The following is a 23714-nucleotide window of genomic DNA, read 5'->3' on the forward strand; positions in this document are numbered from 1 at the left end:
AAGGAAGCTAATATTAAGTGCACTAAAACCCATGACAGTTCAGGGACCTTAAATAATTAAATCCTAAATGTACAAAATACAACTGTAAAAGCAAGGAACAATTATTGCCATGCAAGAGTTTAAACCAAAAACCACATAGAAATGCAATTTAAATTGCCAAACTCAAATTTATGTAACACTTGAGATAAAAATGTCAGAAGTAAGGCCTACCAACCCAATGCTTAATGAGGATTTAGAAAAGGAAATACATTCCCTTTACTGGTATAAATCAGATCTTGAAATCTATGGGAACAAGTTATCTGTCTCTGTCCTCTGTATCAAGAAATTAGCTCTTTTACAGTTGTTTTTGTATGAAGTCTCTCAGTTAAATCAGAAGCAGGATAATTTTTATATACCTATTTGAAAATGCGCTTCATTGTGAGTTCCTCCAAGTTAGTATTGACCAATAATTTCTTTACTGTTTCTTTTAACTCTTCATCCAAGGTGGTTTCTTCAATTTTTTTTTTTTATATTAAAGTTTCATGATCTGAACTATGCTCAGATTCACTTTCTTTTCTGGAGCTCTTTGGGTTCTTCTTAGTAGTGCTACTATCTGCCTTCTTAACATTTGCACTTTTTACATACTTTTTATTTTTAGAAGTAGCTTTCTGTTTAGTTTTTCTTTCTCTTTTAGACAGCTTTTTGGTGGCTCCTCTTCACTTTCTTTATCTTCATTACCCGAGGATTCCTCCTCTTTTTTCTTTATGTCTTCATCTCTACTAGATTCATCTGACAGAATTTCAGAGCATTTGGTTTGCTTCACCTTCCTTGCCATTCCAGAACTGCTGACTGACCCATTCCTTTTTACTGCCTTTGCTAGTTTTTTGTTTGTTTTGTTTTGTTTTCATGTTTATTTTTTATTTTAGATCTTGGCAATGGTTCCCTGGAAGGTTTTGGATGCATTAAGAATCTCTCAGAATCAAGAATCTATAGCACAAGAGTTAATAACAAGAATCAACAAATGGGACTTACTTAAACTAAAAAGTTTTTTCTCAGCAAGAGAAACAATAAGAGAGGTAAATAGGGAGCCTACATCCTGGAAACAAATTTTTACTCCTCACACTACAGATAGAGCCCTAATATCCAGAGTATACAAAGAACTCAAAAAATTAAACAATAAGATAACAAATAATCCAATCAACAAATGGGCCAAGGACCTGAACAGACACTTCTCAGAGAAGGACATACAATCAATCAACAAGTACATGAAAAAATGCTCACCATCTCTAGCAGTCAGAGAAATGCAAATCAAAACCACCCTAAGATACCATCTCACTCCAGTAAGATTGGCAGCCATTATGAAGTCAAACAACAAGTGCTGGCGAGGATGTGGGGAAAAGGGTACACTTGAACATTGCTGGTGGGGCTGCAAATTGGTGCAACCAATTTGGAAAGCAGTATGGAGATTCCTTGGAAAGCTGGGAATGGAACCACCATTTGACCCAGCTATTGCCCTTCTCAGACTATTCCCTGAAGACCTTAAAAGAGCGTACTACAGGGATCCTGCCACATCGATGTTCATAGCAGCACAATTCACAACTGCTAGACTGTGGAACCAACCCAGATGCCCTTCAATAGATGAATGGATAAAAAAAATGTGGCATTTATACACCATGGAGTATTACTCTGCACTAAAAAATGACAAAATCATGGAATTTGCAGGGAAATGGATGGCACTAGAGCAGATTATGCTAAGTGAAGCTAGCCAATCCCTAAAAAACAAATGCCAAATGTCATCTTTGATATAAGGAGAGCACTAAGAACAGAATAGGGGGGAAGAGCATGAGAAGAAGATCACCATTAAACAGGGACGAGAGGGGGGAGGGAAAGAGAGAGAGAAGGGAAATTGCATGGTAAAGGAAGGAGACCCTCATTGTTATACAAAATTACATATAAGAGGAAGTGAGGGGAAAGGGGAAAAAAACAAGAGAGAGAAATGAATTACAGTAGATGGGGTAGAGAGAGAAGATGGGAGGGGAGGGGAGGGGAGGGGGGATAGTAGAGGATAGGAAGGGCAGCAGAATACAACAGACACTAGTATGGCAATATGTAAAAAGTAGATGTGTAACCGATGTGAATCTGCAATATGTATACGGGGTAAAAATGGGAGTTCATAATCTGCTTGAATCAAATGTACGAAATATGATGTGTCAAGAGCTTTGTAATGTTTTGAACAACTAATAATAAAAAAAAGAAGCCAAAAAAAAATAATCTTGCAGATGTTCTTTAACAAGGCATTTCTAAATTTTTCAACATTTCTCCTCTCCCCGCCCCCCAACTTTTTTTTAATACTGGATACTCCCTTTTTCAAATCGAAACCCACTGAACTGACCCACATTCTTCTTTAATGAAGACACCATGGCTGGTCTGTTGCAAAGCAGTTTTGTAGATTTCTAAGTTAATCTGTTTTGTTGTTGTTGTTGCTCAGAAAGAAATGTAAGCTTTCAATTTCACAAATTTTCTGACCCCCTCCTTGTGCAATTGCAAATGGCTCTCTTTTTAAGGAAGACACTTGCATTGTCAACCTACTTTTTTCTTTTCCCACTTGCCTTTCACAATGAAACTCTTTTTTGTTCTCCTTGGCTTCCTCCTCTTCGTCTTCTCAGTCCTCTTCATTGCTCTCCTCTATGCGGCGAGGCATTTCAGTCTCCTTAGATGTGGGTTGAGGTGGAGGCTCCCTCTCCCTCCACAGCAGAGGCCAAGGAGGACAAACTGGACTGCTGGTGGCAGAGGACCTGGCACTGGTGAGCAAGAGGAGTCTGCTGGCCAGGGCCTGTGTATGTGCGCTCTGCTCCACCTGAAATTATTTTCTTTTATCTAAGTCTGCTTTTTCAAATTAGTTTCATATCTCCTTTCCTCCAATCACTACATTTCTAACTTTTCCTAATTATGTTAAAATTTTCATTTTGTAGATTTTATCATTTTAAAATATTAGATTAAAAATTTTATCTGTCCATGGGCACATCCTTCTGGTGTTCCTTCATTAACTGTAGGGATGTCTCCGAACTCCTAATTCTATTATTTCTTATGGTAATTTAATGTGGCATTTATCTATTGATGTAATTTGGATCTGGAAATATCCCCCAAAAGCCCATGTATAAAAGGCTTGGTCCCCAGCCCATGGTGCTATTGGGAGGTTGTAGAACTTTAAGAGGTACAGTCTAGGGGGAGGTATTTAGGCCATTGGGGTCATGCTATTGAAGAGCATAGTGGAACCCCAGTCCTTCCTATTTTTTACTCCCTGGCCATAAAGTGAGCAATTTGCCATGTGCTACCATGATGTGTTGACTGGTCCAATAGCAACGATGCTGATTGATCATGGACTGGAATCTTAGAAACAAAGCCAAAATAAAACTTTTTCTCTTTATAAGTTTATTTTCTCAAGTATTTGTTATAACAATAGAAAGCTAACACCTCTGTATTCCTAGTCTCTTGCTAGGAATTCCTAGTGAAAGAATTTTTATCCAGTTTTGGGATGGAGATGCAGACCAGAATAGTTGCTCTCACAACTTTTAATCAAGTTCTTCTTGTTCCTTTGCTTCTATTATCTTTCTCTTGCTCAATTTGGATTCTTCTCCTACCATTTTCTCCCAGTAAGGAACTTCATGGTTAAAGAGATATTTGATTTTTTGGTTTCAAGAGTTCACAAGACCAAACTTACTCCAAAATCTTCAGATCTTGAGCTCTTGTTTTACTGCTGTTTATAACAAATCATCACAAACTTAGTGGCTTACATAACATTAACATATTAACTCACATTCAGTAAGCCAGAAATCTGAGATTGGTCTCACGTGGCTAAAACCAAGTATAGTTGGCAAGGCTGTATTTCCTTTTGGAAGTTCTAGGGCAGAATTCACATGTCTAAATTGGACCCACATATCTATGGGCTCCTCAAAGCCCATACCCTTAAATAGCAAAGTCCCTTTTGCAATATAATATAACATATTTGCAAATTTTGATGATTAGGACATGGATATCTTTGGGGTCATTAGTCTGCCCATATGTAAGCCCCTTGAATTTACTCATGAATCAGAGTCTGCACAAACCTCTCTCATCCTGGGCTGCTGTCTCAGGTAAATATGATAAAATTTTCAATGTGTACCTTTTAGTGACGTGAGGTTCTACTCTCCTCTGGCTCATCAGATGCCCCTATGTTGATTCTCTGCTTCCACATAGATGATAATGCCACATGGATTTTTTAGCTATAAAGGCAGATTTTATCCTCACCTGCTTGTATTTTGGTGGCTTGTTGGATTATGTATAATTAAATAGATGTTGCCCATGATTTTAAATTTTTCTATTCTACAGCTTTGTCTCATTTTAGAGTGAGGAGAGATTTGGAGATATTTAAATGATGATGTCACCATTGCCACTTTCCCTCAATACTTCACATCTCTTGAATTCATGTCCTTTCAATTGTGCCTTCACTACCTGGCACATAACAATTGCTCAATAGATACTTGCTAAATCATATTAATCATCACTGGTATATTTATAAATGCTAGGCAAAGTGATCTTTGTTTACCAAATGATTTTGTCTATTTAGTTACTAAGGGATTAAACCAAAAGTACAGTAATAAAATTACTGAAATGCATAGATAAATTTGCAAACAATTATATATGTGCATATATATCTGATAATACTAAAGCAAAGTGAATGTTTTAAGTTATTGGTTGACATTATTTTCAAGATTTATGGAATTATATTGCTCAAGAATAAGATGCAGCTTGAAATAGGGGTGTGTTGGAGAGAGATATAGAAAAAGCTCAGGTTGTCAGAAAAGGCAGAAGGACAGAAATATATCATCCCCACTTAATAAAAAAAGTTCATGTTCTAGACAAATTAAATACTTATCTGGTTGTCTTAGGAGAGAGGAAGAGTGAAATTTAAGGGAGGAAAACAATAAATCAAAGGACAAATATCTTTTTTCTTAGGGCAAATATCTTGGTATTGAAAGTTCTGTTGCATGACTGAGGCTGTCACTCAGTGGCAGAGCACTAACCTAGCATGTATGGGGCACTGGATTCGATCCTTAGCACCACATAAAAATGAAACAAAATGAAGACATGTTGTCCATCTACAACTACAAAAAAAAAAACTTTAAAAATTTCTGTTGTTAAAAATTTTGCCTTGCTACTCTTATCGGAGCTTACACTGAGCACGGAGCGGCCGAGTTCCGGCTCCCGGAACTGCCCTGGCCCAGGGCTAGGAGCCCACGGAAACTGGTTCTCGGTCTGGGTCCTGCTGAGGGCCGGTCAGGACTCACCCGTTGCTTTGGTTGCCCGGCAAGGGGAACGAAATGCTGCCATTCGCATAGGATACCAACATGGCAGAGATCTGATGTCATCAGAAAGCGGCGGAGGAGAGAACTTCATCAATACCAGCGGCGACAGAAACAGTTGGTCTCCTGGTAGGGGGCGTGAGGCACAGACACCCGAGTCTCCTCAATTTGTCGTCGAGCCAGAGGGGAGGAGCCGGGCCGCCGCCAGCGCCCGGAGCAGGCCCAGCGGCTCCCCAGCGTGGTGACCGCGTGACTCCAATTGGAGAGGGGGCGGAGCGGAGCCGCCACCCGCACCCACAAGGTGGGCAGACCCGCGACCCAGTGGTACATGGGCGTGGTAGGAGGGGCAGGGCAGAGCCGCCGCCCGCGCTTGCAAGGTAAACAGACCTGTCACAGACTGACGGATCAGGCCCAGTGGCCTGCCAGTGTGGTACACACGTCACCCCAACTGGAGTAGGGGCAGAGCAGATCCTTCTCCCATGCCCGGATCAGGCCCTGCCGGTGTGGTGGCCACGTGACCCCAATTGGAGTGGGGGCGGAGCGGAACCGCCACCCGTGCCCGCAGGGTGAGCAGACCTGTGACCAACCTGCAGATTAGGCCCAGGGGTCCGCAGGCGTGGTAGGAGGGGCAGGGCAGATCCGCCGCCTGCACCTCCAAGGTAGGCAGACCTGCGACAGACCGGCGGATCAGGCCGAGGAGCCTGCCGGCGTGGTACACACATCACCCTAATTGGAGTAGGGGCAGAGCAGAGTTGCCGCCCGTGCCAGGAACAGGCCCAGCGACCTGAAGGCGGGGTAGTCACGACACCCCAATTGGAGTAGGGGCAGAGCAGAGCTGCCACCCATGCCCGAAAGGTGGGCAGATCTGAGACCGACCAGCAGGACAGGCCCAGTGGCCTGCCGGTACGACAGACACGTCACCCCATTTGGAATAGGGGCAGAGTAGAGCCGCCGCCCGCGCCTGCAGGGTAGGCAAACCTGCAACCGACCGGCGGATCAGGCCCGGTGGCCTGCCGGCGTGGTACACTCGTCACCCCAATTGGAGTAGGGGCAGAACAGAGCCGCCGCCAGCTCCCAGAACAGGCCCAGTGACCTGCCGGCGTGGTAGTCACGACACCCCAATTGGAATAAGGAGAGAGCAGAGCCGCCGCCCGTGCCTGCAGGAAAGATACGCAAGCAGTATGAAAAGACAAGGAAAGAAAGGACCACAAGCAATGCAGGTCAACGCAACTTTAGAAGAGGTAACAGCTGCAGCAGATGGAATGTCAGACAAAGAATTCAGGATATACATGCTTCAGATGATCTGGAGTATCAAGTAAGACATTAGACAGCAAAATCAGACAATGAAAGATCACTTCGACAATGAATTATGCAAACAAATCCAGGAAGCAAAGGATCAACTATACAGGGAGATAGAGGTTATAAAAAACAAACAAACAGAAATCCTAGAAATGCAGGAAGCAATAAACCAACTTAAAAACTCAATGGAGAATACTACCAGCAGAGTAGAACACTTAGAAGATAGAATATCAGAAAATGAAGACAAAGTATTTCAACTGGAAAAGAATATAGACAGCTCAACAAGACTGTTAAGAAACCATGAGCAGAACATCCAAGAAATATGGGATAACATTAAGAGACCAAACTTAAGAGTCATTGGGATACAGGAAGGTACAGAGCTCCAAACCAAAGGAATGAGCAGTCTATTCAATGAAATAATACGAGAAAACTTCCCAGACTTGAAGAATGAGACAGAATCCCAAATCCTAGAAGCCTAAAGGATGCCGAATGTGCAAAATAATAAGAGATCCACACCTAGACACATTATAACCATACACCAACAAGACATAACAATCATAAATATATATGCCCCAAACAATGGTGCAGCTATGTTCATCAAACAAACTCTTCTCAAGTTCAAGAGTCTAATAGACCACCATACAATAATCATGGGAGACTTCAACACACCTTTCTTGCCACTGGACAGATCTTCCAAACAAAAGTTGAATAAGGAAACTATAGAACTCAATAACACAATTAATAACCTAGACTTAATTGACATATATAGAATATACCACCCAACATCAAGCAGTTACACTTTTTTCTCAGCAGCACATGGATCCTTCTCAAAAATAGATCATATATTATGTCACAGGGCAACTCTTAGACAATATAAAGGAGTAGAGATAATACCATGCATCCTATCTGATCATAATGGAATGAAACTGAAAATCAACGATAAAAGAAGGAAGGAAAAAGCATACATCACTTGGAGAATGAACAATAGGTTACTGAATGATCAATGGGTTATAGAAGACATCAAGGAGGAAATTAAAAAATTCTTAGAGATTAATGAAAACACAGACACAACATATCGGAATCTGTGGGACACATTGAAAGCAGTTCTAAGAGGAAAATTCATTGCTTGGAGTTCATTCCTTAAAAAAAGAAAAAACCAACAAATAAATGATCTCATACTTCATCTCAAAATCCTAGAAAAAGAAGAGCAAAACAACAGCAAAAGAAGTAGAAGGCAAGAAATAATTAAAATCAGAGCTGAAATTAATGAAATCGAAACAAAAGAAACAATTGAAAAAATTGACAAAACTAAAAGTTGGTTCTTTGAAAAAATAAACAAAATCGACAGACCCTTAGCCATGCTAGTGAAGAGAAGAAGAGAGAGAACTCAAATTACTAGCATACGGGATGAAAAAGGCAATATCACAACAGACACTTCAGAAATACAGAAGATAATCAAAAATTATTTTGAATCCTTATACTCCAATAAATTAGAAGATAGTGAAGGCATAGATAAATTTCTGAAGTCATATGATCTGCCCAGATTGAGTCAGGAGGATATAGACAACCTAAACAGACCAATATCAATCGAGGAAATAGAAGAAACCATCAAAAGACTACCAACTAAGAAAAGCCCAGGACCGGATGGGTATACAGCAGAATTTTACAAAACCTTTAAAGAGGAACTAATACCAATACTTTTCAAGCTACTTCAGGAAATAGAAAAAGAGGGAGAACTTCCAAATTCATTCTACGAGGCCAACATCACCCTGATACCTAAACCAGACAAAGACACTTCAAAGAAAGAAAACTTCAGACCAATATCTCTAATGAACCTAGGTGCAAAAATCCTCAATAAAATTCTGGCGAATCGGATACAAAAACATATCAAAAAAATTGTGCACCATGATCAAGTAGGATTCATCCCTGGGATGCAAGGCTGTTTCAATATACGGAAATCAATAAATGTTATTCACCACATCAATAGACTTAAAAATAAGAACCATATGATCATCTCGATAGATGCGGAAAAAGCATTCGACAAAGTACAGCATCCCTTTATGTTCAAAACTCTAGAAAAACTAGGGATAACAGGAACATACCTCAATATTGTAAAAGCAATCTATGCTAAGCCTCAGGCTAGCATCATTCTGAATGGAGAAAAATTGAAGGCATTCCCTCTAAAATCTGGAACAAGACAGGGATGCCCTCTCTCACCACTTCTGTTCAACATAGTTCTCGAAACACTGGCCAGAGCAATTAGACAGACGAAAGAAATTAAAGGCATCAAAATAGGAAAAGAAGAACTTAAATTATCACTATTTGCAGATGATATGATTCTATACCTAGCAGACCCAAAAGGCTCTACAAAGAAACTATTAGAGCTAATAAATGAATTCAGCAAAGTGGCAGGATATAAAATCAACACGCATAAATCAAAGGCATTCCTGTATATCAGCGACAAATCCTCTGAAATGGAAATGAGGACAACCACTTCATTCACAATATCTTCAAAAAAAATAAAATACTTGGGAATTAACCTAACAAAAGAGGTGAAAGACTTATACAATGAAAACTACAGAACCCTAAAGAGAGAAATAGAAGAAGATCTTAGAAGATGGAAAAATATACCCTGTTCATGGATAGGCAGAACTAACATCATCAAAATGGCGATATTACCAAAAGTTCTCTATAGGTTTAATGCAATGCCAATCAAAATCCCAACGGCATTTCTTGTAGAAATAGAGAAAGCAATCATGAAATTCATATGGAAAAATAAAAGACCCAGAATAGCAAAAACAATGCTAAGCAGGAAGTGTGAATCAGGCGTTATAGCGATACCAGACTTCAAACTATACTACAGAGCAATAGTAACAAAAACAGCATGGTACTGGTACCAAAACAGGCGGGTGGACCAATGGTACAGAATAGAGGACACAGAAACCAATCCACAAAACTACAACTATCTTATATTTGATAAAGGGACTAAAAGCATGCAATGGAGGAAGGATAGCATCTTCAACAAATGGTGCTGGGAAAACTGGAAATCCATATGCAACAAAATGAAACTGAATCCCTTTCTCTCGCCATGCACAAAAGTGAATTCAAAATGGATCAAGGAGCTTGATATCAAATCAGAGACACACCGTCTGATAGAAGAAAAAGTTGGCTACGATCTACATATTGTAGGGTCGGGCTCCAAATTCCTCAATAGGACACCCATAGCACAAAAGTTAATAACTAGAATCAACAAATGGGACTTACTCAAACTAAAAAGTTTTTTCTCAGCAAAAGAAACAATAACAGAGGTAAATAGGGAGCCTACACCCTGGGAACAAATCTTTACTCCTCACACTTCAGATAGAGCCCTAATATCCAGAGTATACTAAGAACTCAAAAAATTAGACAATAAGAGAACAAACAACCCAATCAACAAATGGGCCAAAGACCTGAACAGACACTTCTCAGAGGAGGACATACAGTCAATCAACAAGTACATGAAAAAATGCTCACCATCTCTAGCTGTCAGAGAAATGCAAATCAAAACCACCCTAAGATACCATCTCACTCCAGTTAGATTGGCAGCCATTATGAAGTCAAACAACAACAAGTGCTGGCGAGGATGTGGGGAAAAGGGTACACTTGTACATTGCTGGTGGGACTGCAGATTGGTACAGCCAATTTGGAAAGCAGTATGGAGATTTCTTGGAAAGCTGGGAATGGAACCACCATTTGACCCAGCTATTCCTCTTCTTGGTCTATTCCCTAAAGACCTAAAAAGAGCATGCTACAGGGACACTGCTACATCCATGTTCATAGCAGCACAATTCACAATAGCAAGACTGTGGAACCAACCTAGATGCCCTTCAATAGACGAATGGATAAAAAAAATGTGGCATTTATACACAATGGAGTATTACTCTGCATTAAAAAATGACAAAATCATAGAATTTGCAGGGAAATGGATGGCATTAGAGCAGATTATGCTAAGTGAAGCTAGCCAATCCCTAAAAAACAAATGCCAAATGTCTTCTTTGATATAAGGAGAGTAACTAAGATCAGAGTAGGGACGAAGAGCAGGAGAAGAAGATTAACATTTAACAGGGATGAGAGGTGGGAGGGAAAGGGAGAGAGAAGGGAAATTGCATGGAAATGGAAGGAGACCCTCAGGGTTATACAGTGGAGGGGGTAGAGAGAGAGGAGGGGAGGGGAGGGGAGGGGAGAGGTGGGGATGGGGGGAGGGTGGAGGATGGGAAAGGCAGCGGAGCACAACAGACACTAGTATGGCAATATGTAAATCAATGGATGTGTAACTGATGTGATTCTGCAATCTGTGTATGGGGGGAAGGTGGGAGTTCATAACCCCCTTGAATCAAAGTGTGGAATATGATATGTCAAGAAATTTGTAATGTTTTGAACAACCAACAGTAAAAAATTAAAAAAAGAAAAAGAAAAATTTTTGCCTTTTTCATCTACATTCACGTGCCAAATAATGACATTTTGGTCAATATCAGATATGTGACAGTGGAACCATAAGATTATAAGGGAGCTGGAAAATTCCTGTCACCCAGTGACGTTGTAGCCATCATTATGTGATAGAGCATTGCTCATGTGTTTGTGGTGAGACTGGTATAAATAAGCCTATTGTACGGCCAGTCATATAAAAGCATAACATATACAGTTATGTAAGGTACATAATACTTGTTCATGATAATGAGCCCCTGTGTTACTGGATTATGACTTCATCCAGATCCATATTAAGCAACTGGCCTATACCATCTAGTTTTGTATGAATAAACTCTATGAAGTTCATATGACAATGAGATCAACTAAAGGCACATTTCTCAGCATGCATCCCTGTCATTAAGCAGCTCATGACTGTGTTATACTTACCTGTGTGAATCAGGCTGTTACTTGAACCGGGTGACAAAACAAAGTACGAAAAGTAAGTCCAGAGACACTACTCAGTCTTTAAAAAAGAAGAAAATTCTATTATCTATGATAACACAGATGAGCCTAGAAGAAATTATGCTAATTGAAATTAAGGTACAGAAAGACAAATAATATATAATTACATTTACGTGTATAATCTTAAAAAGTCAAACTTGTAGAGAGTAGAATAGTGGTTACCAGAAACTGGGATGGGGTAGAGAATGGGAAGAAGTCAAAATGTTCAAAATTCTAGTTAGGAGGAAAAAGTTTCCAAAATTTATTGAACAGTAAGATGACCATAAGCTAATAGTAATGTACATTTCAAAATTACTAAAAGAATAGATTTTAAATGTCCTCACCACAAAAAAATGAGAAGTACTTCAAGTAGTAGACATAATAATTAGCTTGACTTAATCATCCCACAATGTTAACATATATCAAAACACATATTGTACCCCCCAAAATTATATGCAATTATTATTTGTCAATTTAAAAATGTTTTAAGTAAGTGCAGACTTCTGCTTTTAGGAAAAGGGAGTAGAAGTACTTTTCCCTATTCTCTCTGCTAAGTGCAAATAAAACCCCTGGACACTATATATAAAATGATCACAAGAAGACTCTAAATGGTGGAGAGAAGAAGATGACCTTGGAATCAGCAGGGACCTTGGAATCAGGGGAATTTGTGTCCACTGTTTTGTTTTGCCCCTTCTATTCCAGACCTGAAGCTGAAGAAGCCAGAAACCTGGAAATGCCAACAGGTGCAGACCAAAAATAGTCCCAACAAGAGGGGCTCTGCCTGGCCAGAGACCAGGAAAGGGGCAGCCCAGAAGGATAGAAAACTTTCACTACACTCCAGCCAAAACCCACCACCCACACAAAATGTTGGTGTCATTCCACACCCTCAGCAGCACAGGGAGAGTAAGGAACTTAGACATCCACTCTTGCGACTGTAATGAGGTATCTTAAAACCTCTGCCATAGTGACATCATTGAAAGCCAAGTAGAGAGACGAGACTTTCATCTCCAGCAGCTGGAACAAGCTCTGTCCCCGACTACTGTCATTGAGATCATGTTAGGAGTCTGAACTTCCACTGCCACCCAGCAGTAACAATACCTTTCTGCCTCCTCTCCATTAGGAGACTGTCAGAGGAGGCCTAGAGGAGAGTCAGGACCTTCACTGTCACTAGTGGTAATGAAGCAACCCCACTGTCAGCAAAGGCTGCATCAGAAATGGGAACTTCCTGTGCAAAGGTCATGAGAGGTTACCTTCCCTCAGGTGTCAATGGAGACTCAGCAGGGAACCTGGACTTCTATCTCAACCTGGTAGTAATCAGACAGTGCTTCTCTCCCACTGATAGAGTGGTGTCAGAAAAGCCAGCAAAAATAGAAGATTTATTAAACATCAGCCAGACTACAACACAGAAACATCCAGATTTCAATTGAAAATCACTGGTTGTACTCAAAACCAAGAAGATCTGAAAGTTCATTGGGAAAAAGGCAAAAACAATAGATGCCAACATCAAAATGACAGAGATGTTAGAATTACCTGACAAAAGTTATAAAGCCACCATGGTAAAATGTTTCAGCTATGGTTATCCACTAGGAAGCATGTAATGATCTTACCTGAAAGTGCTTCAAATGTACAACTGATATGCAATTATTATTTTTTTTAAAAAAACAGACTTCATATTTAAACTTATTGTCTATTTATTAGCTAAGAAACTAATTTCTGCAGGTTTTAATCAGACATACTAGCTTTATTCTCCAAAAATTATTTTAGGTATATTCAAAATCTATGTCATTTGTGTAACTAATGTTCTTATAATGGAAGCCTATCACTAAATTTGCTCTATTGACATTAAAATACAATTCCCCAAAGTGCCATGTATCATGAAAGTTTGTAAAAGAATCAAAATAGAGCAAAATGCTTTTTAAATGTGTCAACAAGAAATCACAAATATGCCTGAGACAAATTTAAAAATGTAAAGCCTCTACAAAGAAATACAAAGTCTTAGCAAAGAAGCAGAAGATGTATAAAAACCAAGTGCAGATTTTAGAACTGAAAAATATAGTAACAAAAATTAAAAAAAAACAAAACACTTGGTAGATGAATTCAACAGCAAGATGGGGAGGGAGGTAGACAGAGAATACAATTAGTGAATAGAAATAACCCAGTCAGAACAACAAAGAGAAAATAGGCTGAAGAATAAAAAGAACAGACCAGAGGGATGTGTTGCATGATAACCAAAGAGCTAACATTCATGCCTTCAGAGTCTTGGGGAACAGAAGAAAGAGAGTGGGCCTGGAAAAGTACTTGAGAAAATGCTGATTAAAAATTTCCCAATTTTGAAGAAACATAAATCTGCAGACTCAAGAAGCGGAGAAAAACCCCAAACAGGATTAACCCAAAGGAATCAATTCCAAGGCAAATCATAATTAATTTTAAAAACCAAAGAAAAAGAAAATATATTGAATGCAGTGAAACGTGAGAGGATATATTGCCTATTGTGTTGAAATAATTCAACGTATGGCACATTTCTTACCAGAAACTGTGGAGTCCGTTAAAGAATTGTCACAATCCCTTTCAAACTCTGGAGGACAAGAACCATCAACCCAGAATCCTTTCCTCAGTGAAAATACATTTTCACTCAAGACATTTTTAGATGATGGAAAATTAAGATAATTAGTTGCTAGCAAACATACCTGAAAGTATGACTAAATGAAGTTTCTAGAAAAAAGGAAACAATAAAAGAAGGAAATTTGGAACATAAGAAGAAAAAAATGGTAACCAAAAATATTAGTAAATATAATATTTCTTTTCCTCTTGAGTTTTCCAAATTATGTTTGACATTATGTTGATGCAAAAATTATAATGCTGCCAATGTAGTTCTAAATATATGTAGAGAAAATATTTAAATATCCATGTTATATGTGGGAGAGAACAAAATGATTTAAAGGGAAACAATATTTCTATACTTCACTCAATATGATGAAATGAAAATACTAGGAGACTGTGATAAGTAATAATTATATAATGTGATACCTAAAGTAATCACTAAAAAATCTATACAAAGATGTAAAACTTAAAAGTAACATATATAAATCAAAACAGAATTATAGAAATAAAGTAAACAACAAGGCATGAAAAAGAAAATAGAGAAATTAAAAAGAGAACAAACAGAATAAAATAAAAATAAAATTTAAAAAAATGCAAACTTAAACTATAACATATCAATACATGTATTGAATTTAATTATCTAAATACACCAATTTAAAGACAGAGACTGGATTAAATAAAAATGATCCAATTATATGCTATCTAAAAGAAATTCACTTCAAACTTATATATAGGTATATACAAGTTGAGAGTAAAAGGATCAAAGTTATGCAATGCAAACATTAACCAAAGGAAGGCAGGAGTGACTGTATTAATATCAGAAAAAGTAAATTTCAGGGCAAATAAAATTGCCATAGACAGAGAGGGAAATGATGAAAAGAAGACAGCAATTCTAGCACCGAATCACAGAGCTGAGATTATGTGAAGGAAAAATGGATAGTCCTGAAAAGAGAAACGGACCAGTATACAATTATAATTGGAGATCTCTCTCAACAATTGATAGAACAATGAGGCAGAAGACCAGCAAGGATTAGAGAAACTCAACAGTTATACAACACTCCACCCGATGGCAGAAAAATGTACATTTTTTTCAACTTCTTAAAGAACACATGCCAAGACAGGTCACACCCTGAGCCATAAGACATATAGAAGAATAGAAAACATACAGAGCATATTCTCTGACTTAATAGGAATCAAAGTTGAAGTTAATAATAGAAAAAAGGAAAGTTTTCAAACCCTTGGAAAATAAACAGCTCATTTCTAAGTAATCTATAGGTCAAAAAGAAAGTTTCAAGGGAAATTTCAAAATATAATAAATAGCATGAAAATGAGAATGCAACATATCAAACTATATGGGACACTGCTAAAGAAGTACTAAGAAGAAACCCGATGGCACTGAATGCTTAAAAAGAGGAAAAGCCTCAGATTAATATTCTAAACTCTCACCTTGAGGACCTAGAAAAAATAAGTTAAAATTAAATTGAAAACAAAAAAGAAAATAATAAAGATAAAAGTGAAATTGAAAACAGAACAGCAGAGAATATCAATAAAATGGAAGATTGATGAAGATCAATAAAATTGACAAACCTCCAGTAAGACTAACAAAGAAAAAGAATAGAAGAAACAAAGTACCAATTTCAGGAAAGCTGTCAAATGGTGCAGACATCAAAACGTTAATAAAAGAAAAGTACTAATAGCTCTACACACATATGTTTGACAATTTAGACCAAATGAACTACTAAAACTCACCCAATATGAAAAAGAATATTTGAATATCTCTATACCTATTACAGAAATTGAACTTGTAATTTAAACACTACCCAAAAAAAGAAGTCTTCAGCCCAAATGATTTCATTTGAGAAATATACCATTAAAATAATTAACATGAATTCTACTCAATTTTTCCAGAAAATTGAAGGAAAAGTAGCAATTCCAAAATCAGTTTATGATGCTGGTATTATTCTGATATCACCAAAGATAGTGCCTAAAAAGAAAAAGAAAAAAGAAGGAAAACTAAAAACTAATATTCCTCATGAATATAGACACAAAAATCCTTCACAAAATATTAGCAAGTGGAAATCAGCAATATATTAAAACAGAATTATACACCATGACCAAGTGGGCCTTACGTCAGGGATGCAAGGCTGGCCCAATATTAGAAAATTGATCAATATTATCTACAATATTAACAGGCTAAAGAAGAAAAACCACATGATCTTATACACGAAAATTACTTGATCATTCATAGTGAAATATCTTAGGAAAATACAAATAGGAAATTTCTCAACCTGATAAAAAGCATCTACAAAAACCTACAACCAACATTTTACTTAATGTTAAATACCAAATGCTTTCCAAGATGGAAAATAAGGCAAGCATATCAGCTGTTATCACTGTTATTCATCAAAGTGCTGGATAACAGTGGATGTTTAAGCCAGGCGACAAATAAATAAATAAAAATTAATAATAATAATTAGTAAAATAAAAGGAAGAAATCCAATAGTTTTTGTTTTCAGATTATGTAATGATCTATACAATCTCAAGGAATCTACAAAAAGTACTAAGGGTGTTCAGCAAGGTTTCAGAACATAAGATAAATATAAAAATCAGTTTTTTTCTCTCTCTTTCCTTCTTTTTCTTTCTTACCAGTGCCAGGGATTGATCCCAGGGGTGCTGTACCCTTGAGCTAGATTCCCTGTCCATTTGATTTTTAAATTTTGTAACAGGGTCTTGTTAAGCTGAGGCTGGCCTTGAATTTGAGATCCTCTGCCTCAGCCTCCCAAGTAACTGGGATTACAGCCATTTGTCACTGCTCCTGGCCAGAAGTCAAATATATTTCTATAAAGTAGCAATGATAACAAAATGGACACCAAAATTAAAACCACAATAACACTTCAATTACTCAAGGGAATAAAATATTGAGGTACAAATCTAATAAAATATGTTCTGGATTTGTACACTGAAAAGTACAGAACACTGATGAAAGAAATCAAAGAAAGTCTAAAGAAATGGACATACACAGCATGCTCATGGATTGGAACATTTAACAGAGTAAAGGGGTAAATTCTCCCCAAATTGATATACAGTTTAGCACAATTCCTATCAAAAATCTCAGCAAGCTTTTTTAATAGGTAAAAACAATTTTGAAAAAGAAGAACAAAATGGGAGGAATTAGCCTATTCAATTTCAAAACTAAAAGCTATATTACTCAAGACTTTCTAGTTCTGGTCATGGGAAAGAAACATACGTCAATAGAAAGTTAGTCAACTCAGAAATTAACCCACACAAATGTGTTCAATTGGCTTTTTCAAAGATGAAAAAACAATTCAAAACAAGTAACAAGTGGAGCTATAGTGATTGGAAATACACTGGCAAAAACATGAGCCTTGACATAAGTCTCATACCATATCAAAACAATTCAAAATGGATCAGACTTAAATATAAAACATGAAGAAGAATGAATAGGAATAATTGTAATGACCAAGAACTAAGCAAAGAGCTATACTTGATACCAACAGTATGACATGTAAAAGGAAAAATAGATTCAGCTTCATCAAATTTAAAAACTTTTACTCTACTAAAGATCATATTAAGAAGTCAGAAAGACAAAATTACACAGCGCAAAAATAAGTTGCAACTACATATCCAACAAACGCCTAATATTTAAACCCTTGATAGCAAAAACTCAAACAACACAATTGGAACACATATTTCACTGAAGAAGATATATAGATGGCAAATAAATACATGAAAAGATGTTTAACATAACTAGCCACTAGGGAAATGGATATTAATAATCACAATAAGATATCACCACATACCTATCAGAATGGCTATAATAAAAAAGTGACAACACCAAACACTGGTGAGTATGCTGATAAATGATCATTTATACATTGCTAGTGAGAATGCAAAATAGTACTATAATGCTTGAAGAAAAGATTGCCACTGTCTTTTTTTAAAAAAAATACAACTATCATTTGACCCAGTAATTGTACTCCTGAAAACTTATCCCAAACAACTGAAGATTATGTTCACATAAAGACTGTAAATGAATGCTAATAGCAGCTTTATTTGTAATATACCCAGACTGAAAAATCTTGATGTCATTCAACATATGAATGGATGAGCAAACTACAATAGATTTATATCATGTAATACCCATACAAAAAATAGGAAAAAGGTATTGATACATGCAATAGCCTGAATGAATCTCCAAAGAAATACGCTAAATGAAAACATGGATCCCAAAGTTGGCATGATGTATTATTCCACTTATATAGCATTCTCAAAGTGACAAAATCATGGAAACATAGAGAACAAATGAGTACAAGGGGTTCTGAATAGGGATGGAGGCTGAAGGGACATGCATGTGACTATAAAAGGGTAATATGAAGGGCCCTTGTGGTGGAATGTCCTATATTTTAACTATAACCATATCAATAACTTGGCTGTGACATTGTAATTCTGCAAAACTTTTCCACCAGGGAAAACTGGGTAAAGTTCACACAGTATTTTTCTGTATTACTTCTTAAAACTGAATGTAAATCTCTCTCTCTCTCTCTCTCTCTCTCTCTCTCTCTCTCTCTCTCTCTCTCTCTCTCTCTCTCCAGGTATATATATGTACCTGTAGTCCTAGTTACTCAGAAGGCTGAGGCAGTATTGATTGAGCCCAGAGGTTCATGATCAATATACACAACATAATGAGAACCCATCTCAAAAAAAAAAGATTAAAAAATACTAAGTGCCTGATAAGCATTAAGAGGGCAAAAGGAACTTAACCTATGGTTAGGCAAGAAGTAATTATAGAATAGCTTCTGTAATAATAGCATCTCTTTATTGAACACTTACAATGTGCCTGTCATTGTTCAAGCTCTTTTTATGCATTCTGTAATTTAATCCTTTTAATAACCCTGAGAGATTTGGAGAGCTTAAGTAACCTGTGCAATTCACTAAGTGGTAGAATCAGGACTGTAAACCTGAATCTGTTTTACTAAAAAAGTTGTGTTCTTCACCATTGTCTTGTAGATGGCAAAGAAATTGTGATCCAATGAAAACATCATGAGCTCTTAAGGTAGCCACACCTGAGTTCAATATGACTAATAGATCTTAACGAGTTATTTAACTTGACTGGGCCTAGCTTCCTGATCTGTAAAATGGGAACACTAATATTGCTTATAGGATTGTTATAACCATTCAGTATGACAATATAAATAAAACACCTGGCATTTGGTTGGTGCTTATTAAATGGTATCTATTATTATTTTCTTGCAACATGAAATGTCTTTAACAAGGAGAATATTTTAGTGACCAAAGGTAGGTATAGATTTGCTTTACAAGACTCAGAAAGCAATAGCCACATAAAAAAATACTTGATGGATTAGATATTATAAAAATTAACTTCTACTCAGCAAGGACACAACCTGAAAAAATGAGTAAGCAAGCACCTTGACAAGTTCTTTATAGCCTAAGTCCTGCTATGCATCTGTTTTCTGAAGTTCTTTTCCTTCTTCTTTTTGCTTTTTTTTTTTCTTCAGTGTGAAAGCCACAGAACTCTGATTCCACTAAAGAGCTTGCTTAGAAATGTGTACCTCAGGGTTTGTTGTTGTATCATATCAGTCAGAGGTTGTTTTCAAACAATAGGATCCATCCTGGCTAGTTTACACACATTAAAAAAAAATGAAAGTGTAGAGTTTGTTAAAGATATTTAGCAGCTGAGGGAATTTCCAAGAGAGCCAGAGAGGCAGATTCTGAAGCTGGGCAGTAAACATGCTCCAGGATGTCTCCAGAGAAAACATCCCTACAAATGTTGCTTGGCTTTAGTAATGCTGGAACCGGCTGCCAGAAATTCTACCAGTACCTGCTTTGAAGAACCAGCTACCTTCACCAAACATGTCACATGAGGCCACCTCCTCACATAACTCACTGGTGAATTCAAATCTCATCAAGGAAGATCTGCTTGGTAGAACCTAGATCACATGCCCACAAACATCATGGCTTCCACACTAGAATAATGTCATTAAAATATAGGAAAACTGAAAATATTGAAAGGATGTTCAAAATGCTGGCTACTGAGATGAGAAGTACTTATCCATTCCACTCTCATTGTAAAACAGAATCTGGAAAACTAAAAACAACATGTCTCAGACACCTTTGCAATTATGACTCAGAATGTAATTCAGGATTCAACAGTATGATGCTCTTGCGTAAGATTTGGAAAGTGAAATTGAGGTGGAAGCCATGCTCTTGCTATGTCTGTCAATTTGTCTATCAAGCCTAGTCCTGGTGATGTTCAGAGGATTTTTGGTTTGGTTTTGGAGAATTTCTTTTTTCTATTTTTGAGATTGTTTCTGCCGCAATCCGGCTGGGCAAAATAACCGGGAGGTGACAAGCAACTTGAAGGTTGAAGCAGGAACTGCTTTATTGAGGGAAAACCCAGCGGGAACTCAAGGTAGCGAGCACCCAAGGTAGCAGAAACCGCTTTATTGAGGAACAGCAGAGGTATATATACATAACTGATTACACACAGCTTGACTCAGTTAGCATCATCTAGATACAGCAGTCAGCCAATAAATGGCTTGGGGGTGTTGCCTTACAAACCACTCCTCCTGGCAAACTGCCAGGCGCCATCTTGACTTGATTTGCGGTCCCCAACAGTTTCAGTTAAGGTTGCCAGAATTCCTATTATCTACTCTTTAACTTCATAGATGTTAAGAGACAGGATTAGAAGTTGGGTGTGGAGAAACATGCCTGTAGTCACAGTTATGCTAGTCAGCTTTTCATTACTGTGACAAAATACCTGAGAAAAACAAGTTAAAGGGGGAAAGATATACTTTGGTTCAAAGTTTCAGAGATTTTAGTCCATGGTCACTTGGCTTCATTGATTTTGGGCCTGTGATGAAGGAGAACATCATGGTAGAAGGTTGTACCTGCCTCCAACTGGGCCCCACCTACTATAGTTTCTACCACCTCCCAAATCAATTATGAACCATCAATGGGTTAATTCGTTGATGAATTAGAATCCTCATGATCCACTTTCCCAAAACCCCACCTCTGAACATTGCTGCGTTGGGGACCAAGCCTTCAACACATAAGTCTTTCAGTGACATGCCACATCCAAATTATATTACTAACTCTTCAGTAGGTTGGAGCAAGAGGACCACAAGTTAAAAGCTACCCTGGGTTGGAAACCCATATGCACAAAACTCAAAGTGGTTCAAGTACCTAGGAATTAAACCAGAGGCACTGTGTCTATTTGAAGAAAAAGTAGGCCCGAATCTCTATCATGTCGGATTAGGCCCCAACTTCCTTAATAAGACTCCTATAGCACAAGAATTAATATGAAGAATCAGGCCATTTACCTGTGTCTTGCAGACAAATTACTCAGGCTGAGTACTAAAGAACCCGCGGAAACTGCTTCTTGGAGCCTGCTCCTATAAGAACATACACCGAGCCCAGAGCGGCCGAATTCCGGCTCCCGGAACTGCTCTGGCACAGGGCTAAAGAACCCGCGGAAACTGCTTCTCGGTCCGGGTCCTGCTGATACTGTGGAGGTAAATACCAACCGAGCCTTCATAGGCAGTGGCAACAGGACTGAGATGGGGCTTGTGAGGGCCGGTCAGAACTCACCAGTTGCTTTGGTCACCCGGCAAAGGGAACGAAATACTGCCATTCGCATGGGATACCAACATGGCAGAGATCTGATGTCATCAGAAAGCGGCAGAGGAGAGAACTTCATCGATACCAGCGGCGACAGAAACAGTTGGTCTCCTGGTAAAGAAAGTGAGTCACAAACACCCGAGTCTCTCTCACTTTGTCATCAAGCCAGAGGGGCAGAGCAGAGCCGCCGCTCGCGCCTGGAACAGGCTAAGCGGCCCGCCGGCGTGGTAGTTACGTCACCCCAATTGGAGTAGGGGCAGAGCAGAGCCGCCACCCGCGCCTGCAAGGTAGGCAGACCTGCGACCGACCAGCAGAACAGGCCCAGCGGCCCGCGGGTGTGGTAATCACGACACCCCAATTGGAGTAGGGGCAGTGCAGAGCCGCCACCCGTGCCCGCAAGGTAGGCAGACCTGCGACCGACCAGCAGAACAGGCCCAGAGGCCCGCGGGTGTGGTAGACACGTCACACCAATTGGAGGAGGGGCAGAGCAGAGACACCGCCCGCGCCCGGAACAGGCCCAGCAACCTGCCGGCGTGGTAGTCACGACACCCCAATTGTAGTAGGGGCAGTGCAGAGCCACCACCCGCGCCCACAAGGTAGGAAGACCGCTGCCCGACCCTGCAAGGGAGACTTTTCAACTATAAAAGAGCAATATAAATATATAGGGGGGTGGAAATTTTCAAAAACACAACAGTTTCACCAAGCAGAAAGAAACATAAGCAGTATGAAAAGACAAGGAAAGAAAGGACCACAAGCAATGCAGGTCAACGCAACTTTAGAAGAGGTAACAGCTGCAGCAGATGGAATGTCAGATAAAGAATTCAGGATATACATGCTTCAGATGATCTGGAGTCTCAAGGAAGACATTAGACAGCAAAATCAGACAATGAAAGATCACTTTGACAATGAATTACACAAACAAATCCCAGAAAGCAAAAGATCAACTATACAGGGAGATAGAGGTTATAAAAAACAAACAAACAGAAATCCTAGAAATGCAGGAAGCAATAAACCAACTTAAAAACTCAATGGAGAATACTACCAGCAGAGTAGAACACTTAGAAGATAGAACATCAGACAATGAAGACAAAGTATTTCAACTGGAAAAGAACATAGACAGCTCAGCAAGACTGTTAAGAAACCATGAGCAGAACATCCAAGAAATATGGGATAACATGAAGAGACCAAACTTAAGAGTCATTGGGATACAGGAAGGGATAGAGGTCCAAACCAAAGGAATGAGCAATCTATTCAATGAAATAATACGAGAAAACTTCCCAGACTTGAAGAATGAGACAGAATCCCAAATCCTAGAAGCCTACAGGACGCCGAATGTGCAAAATCATAAGAGATCCACACCTAGACACATTATAATGAAGATGCCCAACATACAGAATAAGGAGAGAATTTTAAAAGCTACAAGAGAAAGGAAGCAGATTACATTTAGGGGTAAGCCAATCAGGATAACAGCTGATCTTTCAACACAGACTCTGAAAGCTAGAAGATCCTGGAATAACATATTTCAAACACTGAAAGAAAATGGGTTCCAACCAAGAATTGTGTATCCAGCGAAATTAAGCTTCAGGATGGAAGATGAAATTAAAACCTTCCACGATAAACAAAAGTTAAAAGAATTTGCAGCTAGAAAACCATCTCTTCAAAACATCCTTGGCAAAACATTACAGGAAGAGGAAATGGAAAATAACAATGAAAACCAACAGTGGGAGGTAGGACAGTAAAGGGGGGGGGAAATAATCAAAGAGGAAAACAAACCATGTTTAGTAACATAAATAAACAAATATGGCTGGAAGAACAACCCATATCTCAATAATAACCCTAAATGTTAATGGCTTAAACTCACCAATTAAGAGACACAGGCTAGTAGAA

The 23714-nt window shown here is 38.4% G+C and overlaps 1 pseudogene; it reads right to left on the minus strand.

Annotated features, from left to right (window-relative positions):
• Positions 1-317: 317 nt before the first annotated feature.
• LOC124085147 (protein DEK-like) overlaps positions 318-23714 on the minus strand; it is a 37676-nt pseudogene continuing 14279 nt past the window's right edge.

Source organism: Marmota monax, unplaced genomic scaffold (genome assembly GCF_021218885.2).
Source record: "Marmota monax isolate L192 unplaced genomic scaffold, Marmota_monax_Labrador192_F-V1.1 WCK01_AAM20220418_F8-fsc00062, whole genome shotgun sequence".
In the NCBI taxonomy this organism is placed as follows: domain Eukaryota; kingdom Metazoa; phylum Chordata; class Mammalia; order Rodentia; family Sciuridae; genus Marmota; species Marmota monax.